The following is a 6308-nucleotide window of genomic DNA, read 5'->3' on the forward strand; positions in this document are numbered from 1 at the left end:
GTCGCTTTATAAATCTTTCACAGGTCTTCCCATATGAGGTCATTTTTCTTCCCTCTCTTCATTGTAGTGTTTATTGCCTGTGTGTGCTACAGCTCTTACTTTAACATGCTTTTATTTGTGATTAGCTGTCATTATATCTACTTCTTCTGCTAGATTGTCTAGTCCTCCTGGGCAAGATCTATGTTTTGACCATTCCTCTTTCTTCCAGTGGAACCTCACAGCTTGTTTGGCATAGAATAATTTCCTATTCAACATTGGTTGAATTGAGTTAAATTGTGAGCATAAATGCTACCTGCATTCTCCCAGACATCAAGTCTAAAAATTGTGGGCATCCGTTTCTGGATTATTTGAGGGAATGGCTGGAGAAACTGTTAGAAATTTACCATCTTATGAAAAAGGACATGAAACCAGAATTCCTGTATATGAGACTCCCCTCAAGGATGTGTGGCATTAGGCAATCAAATCACTTTTCTGGGCCTCAACTTTCTCATTTGTAAACTAGGGATCATAGCACCTGGCCTGCCTATTTCACAGTATTGAATGAGATTACATTTAAATTCCTTTTGAAAAGTGTATAGTACTATGGACAGATCAAGGTTGAGTATTATTTTTATTAATATTATAGTTATTATGACTACATCATAAATATCTAAAGTCTCCTGTGCTCTAAATAACTATAATTCTTAACTCCATGAATTTTTGAGTGACAATGATAAATGAGTGGTACTTGAATTAAAAGAAAATGACCACGGCCTTCCTGGAAAGTTCCTAATGGAGCAAGAACCCAAGTCTGAAATCCCTAGGATAGTACCAGTAACAAAAACAACACATACCAGAAACTTTGGGTTACATGTTGGATGCTCAGGAATGACAGCAGAGATCAGAATGGTACTGGAGGTAGCAGAACATTTCTCTTAAGCTGATATTAATCCTTGCTCCTCACTGAAACCCTTTGATGTACCTGCTGATGGTTCTATCTTCAAAGAAAGCTTTCTCATTTCAGGGACTTTGACTCATACTCTAAGAACTTGGATGTGGATACAAAGAAAAGCAGGAGAATTGGTTCTATAATGGAATCGAGCCCTGGTTCTCTTTGACTGTAACCTTGAGTAATTTATTTCTGCTATCTAAATCTGCTTTCTCATCTGTAAATTGGGGGTGCAAATAAAGACAGGAGCTGCTAGGTACTGAATACCTGTTAATGTTTCCTAACTCTGAGGTAGTTACTCTGTATCTCTTTCATTGCTGGGGACACTCAGACCTAGGGAGCTTAAGTAACTTCCTTGCCAAAAAAAAAAAAAAGAAAGAAAGAAAGAAAGAAAGAAAGAAAGAAAGAAAAAAGAAAGAAAGAAAGAAAGAAAGAAAGAAAGAAAGAAAGAAAAGTATATTTTAAGAGTGCATTGGCATAAAGACAGATATAATTAGTCTGTGAATCAGCTGGGAGAGGGTGGGGCTAGGATTTGGACAAAGGTTTATTGGAATCCAAAGCCTGTAATTTTGACTACAAAGTATTACACAAATGTCAGTTGTCATAGCTATTGGTGATATATTCAGACAGCCTGGGTATTTGAAAGAGAAAAGTTCATCTACTGTGGCTCCAGAAGCCTGAGACGGTTCTGATCATTTTTGAAGCAAATTTGTGAAAGCCCCACATGTGCCTATTGTGGGAATAAGGGAAGATAGAAATTCCTCCATTGCATTCATCAGGACACTGAGACATCAAAAATTTTAGCAAGGTAAACACACAGTATGAATTAGCCACTGCAGCACCTCCTGTTCTGCACAAGACTCTTTTACTCTTCATTAATATATCCCAATATATTTCGTACCCCTCCAGTCTTTGCCACTGATGTCCACCCACCCCACATCAAACACACACTTCCTCTTCTACCTTGCGTGGTTCAAGGGAAGTAGGCGAGCAGAGTTGGCATAGAGACAGGGCTGCACTATGCCTTTTGTGGGCCCTAGGCACTTTTGTCGTTATGAGCCCCTTTCCCCATTAAAAAAAATTAAATATATTTTATGACTGTGTTGGTATAAAGGTGGATAAAATCCAGGTTAAATTCATTTATTATACATTCATTTTTATTATATTTATTTTTTCTTCAATTTTAAAATAAATCAAAATCAGAACATTTTCCTGTTTCCCTAAAAGTATCACAGGCCCTAGGCACTGTGCCTGTTGCGCCTAACAGAAGCATTGACCATGAATGAAGAGCTTGGAAAACAAAACGTCAACAGGGAATGAATCCACCCTCAGAAACTTTAAATGTGTGACCTTGAATAAATGTAGAGAACTCTGTGCCCCCAGTTTCTTTCTCTGTAAAGTAGAGAACAATGCTTGTCTTGACTGGATTAAGAGAAACAAACTGAGGGTTCTAGAGGAGAGGGTGGTGGGGGGATGGGTTAGCCCGGTGATGGGTATTAAGGAGGGCACATATTGAATGGAGCACTGGGTGTTATACGCAAACAATGAATCATGGAACACTACATCAAAAAATAAATAAATAAATAAATAAATAAATAGGGGGGAAAAAAAGAAGATAGCAAGTAATGCAATTTAAGTTTTTGCTAATTCGTATGGCCAGGGATTCCAGTTTCTTCTAATTGGCCAGCCTGGATCATAGGCTCATGCTGGTGGCCAGAGAGTCAGAATAACATGATTCACTATGTTCCCAGGACCCCAAGGAACTTACTGAAAGGAAAAAAAAAGTTCTTTAGTGGTTAAAACAAACAAACCAACAGAAAACAAAAGCTAATATCCATTAAAATCATCATCACCATTTTTTAAAAGATTTTATTTATTTGTTTGTCAGAGAGAGAGAGAGTACAAGCAGGAGGAGAGGCAAGTAGAAGGAGAAGCAGGCTCCTTGCCAAGCAAGGAGCCCAATGTGGGACTCAATCCCAGGATCATGGGATCGTGACCTGAGCCGAAGGCAGACACTTAACCAACTGAGCCACCCAGGCGTCCCCCATCATCACCCTTTTGAGGTTAAAACTGAAAAGAGAAATATACATTCATTCCCTCTTCCCTCCTAAGGCACCCAACTAGAAACTCCACCCTAGATTCATGCGACTTCATTTGGGTAAAATTATTCAACCAGTCACTCTAGTTCTAGTTATACTAGCTATTCCCATATGGATATAGGGAGAGACGTGTGACAAATGTCTTCCTCAAGTCCAGACAGATCTTATCTACTAATTTTCTCTGGCTTTGTAAACTTAATATAGGAGAGAATGAGGCTTAACACAGTGGCAGCCCAAAAATTTCTATATGGAAGGTAGTGATTAATTTGGGGGGGCAGGTGCTAGGGATTCTCCTAACGGTGTTTGCAGAGCAAGTAGCCTATATTTCTTCATGTAAGTAATAACTAGAGGAGATGGATGAAGGTCATGAGAAAGCTGAGAATCTGAGGCCTATCCAGGGCACCCCTAAGACACGGCTCATCCCCAGGTGTTTTGCCTAGTGAAACGAGGCTCAGCTCTAGGGATCTCTGCTTTCCCTTTCATCATTGCCTGGTCAGGCCCCAGGTAACTGAAGACAACAAGATGGGTAAGACATCCCAGCTCTTTCAGGGACCTCCAGACCTTTCCATCAACTTATTATTCTAGAATTGTCCTTAGGGCAAGTATCCAAATCATCAGTCTGTATTTTGTCCAACCCAACTTATTTCCACATTTTAAAAATAATTAGGACATACGTTTGCCTCTAATCTTCCATCCCTCTATCTTCTATATTCTCCTTGATTCCGCAGAGATCATGGGTGAATAGTTCATGGGGAATAAAGGCCTCTGTAAATAGTATTCTCCTTCAAAAAACAAAAATTTTTTAATGGGGCTGTGGAGAAGAGAAAAAAAATGTGAATTTGGATTTACAAAACCTAGAACAAATTCAGGCTCCGATGCTAACTACTCGGTTCAGCTTGAACAAGCAAACTCCTCTCAGAGTTTGGTCATCTGCAGGATTGCTTCATAATAACTGACTTGCCTACCATACAGGGTTTTTGTGAGACCTAAATGGGATTTTGTTTATGGATGCCCTTTAAAGCCAGCAAAGTGGCTTGTTTCATACAAAGTAGGAAGCTATAATTACTGCTGTGATCACTATATACCTTCTATCTCCGTCGCACCAAACATCTGGCTACTAACCAAATTTGCAGTCTCTTCTGATCAGCCTCGCAGCCTGAACAGCCCACTGACATTATTTCTACCTCCTGAGGAAGCATTTCAATGATTTAATTGACTGATCTTTATTTACATTTGACTGCCACTAGGCTGGACAGAAGTTGACTGCTATTTATCCTTAAGATGCAATTTTCTTTCTTTCTTCTTTTAAGTCTATGTTCTTTGAATGGATCTTTTAAATGAAAGAATTGTGTCATTGTACACATTTGTCCCTATAGAAGAGCTGCCAGTATTAACAGCAATAATGGAATTCCATCATCAGAAAGAATGGCGTTTCTGGGGGTAGATATCTAGTGAGGAGGAGGAGGGAGGAGAGTAAGAGAAGGAAGCATTTCAGATCAGTGCTGTTTTATTGCCTGGATCTCCCTTTCATTGTCATATCAGAAAAGAAGGCAAGCTAAGGTCCCGTAAAATTAAAGGGACATGAGCATGAAGGAGAAGTATCAAATTGAGCTTTTGTTGGAAATTGTTGGGGAGGAGAGAAAATCGCCTTTCAAAGCTTCAAATGCTTTCATAAAGTTCCCTTAAAACATGTTCACTGACTTTCTTTACTTCATCCTTTTTAAAATGTAAATCACATTTTAAAGTTATTTTAAAATATTATTCTAAAAAATCATCACAAGTTTAATTCACTAAGAACTTGAGGGAAAAACAGACAAATGAAAACACATTCTTAGATTGACAAGATTTGTTAGTCATAAATGAAATCATGCAAATGAAAACACTAAATAAACTATAGCCTTTTATACATGCAAAAGTTTATCAGTCAAGTATTGATTTGTTGAAGCTCTTCTATGTGTGATAAATGAAAGAGCAAATGTAAAGTAGTGTTTGACACATATTAAACCCCAAATAAATAAATATTAAATTTCTCCCCCTTTTGACAAGACAGCTTCACTTGGATCTCATCTGCAGGGCAAGCTTATATTAGAGAAAGAATGTCTATTTGGTGTGGCGAACCTTTTTTTTATTGAATATATTTTGCATCAAGGTCACAATGATGGATTGTGTCTTGAAAGTTGGCAACCTTTCAGAATGGACTTGTAAACTTGTTCATCTCATGTTGTTTGGCAATAAGTATCAAAGGTCTTAAAATTTTTTATTTTCCCTTTGACCCAATAATTTTACTTCTGGGAATATATCCTGAGATAATAATCTTAAACTGAGAGAAAGTTTTATGCACTGACATGTTTACCACAACCTTATTCACGATGAAAACTTGTGAACAAATTTCGTATAAAACAATAGAGCCATGATTAACTCAGGATGCAGGCCAGTAGTGTCCTGACCCATTCATCACCAGTCCTGGCCCCATTAGTGGACATCCAATACATACTGGTGAAACTGAATAATTTTATAATGTAATTAATTTTGAAATGATGCTAAGTGAAAAAAGCCAGTCACCGAAGGACAAATGCTGCATGACTCCACCTTTGTCAAATATTTAAAATAGTCAAACTCATAAAAGCATAGAGTTGAACGGTGGTTGCCAGGGACTGATGGGAAAAGGGAATGGGGAGATGCTGTTCCATAGGTATGAAGTTTCAGTTATGCAAGAAGAATACGTTCTAGAGCTCTGCTGTACAACCTAATGCCTATAATTAACAACACTGATGTGGACACTTAATTTTTTTCAAGAGAGTAGATTTCAGCTTGAGAGTTCTTTTTTTTTTTTTTTACTTTTTTTTTATTCTTATGTTAATCCCCATACATTACATCATTAGTTTTAGATGAAGTGTTCCATGATTCATTGTTTGTGCATAACACCCAGTGCTCCATGCAGAATGTGCCCTCCTCAATACCCACCACCAGGCTAACCCATCCTCCCACCCCCCTCCCCTCCAGAACCCTGTTTGTTTTTCAGAGTCCATCGTCTCTCATGGTTCGTCTACCCCTCCGATTTCCCCGGCTTCATTCTTCCCCTCCCGCTACCTTCTTCTTCTTTTTTTTTTTTTCTTAACATATATTGCATTATTTGTTTCAGAGGTACAGATCTGAGATTCAACAGTCTTGCACAATTCACAGCGCTTACCAGAGCACATACCCTCCCCAGTGTCTATCACCCAGTCACCCCATCCTTCCCACCCCACCCCCCACTCCAGCAACCCTCAGTTTGTTTCCTG

Source organism: Neomonachus schauinslandi, chromosome 13, assembly GCF_002201575.2.
Source record: "Neomonachus schauinslandi chromosome 13, ASM220157v2, whole genome shotgun sequence".
Lineage (NCBI taxonomy): Eukaryota > Metazoa > Chordata > Mammalia > Carnivora > Phocidae > Neomonachus > Neomonachus schauinslandi.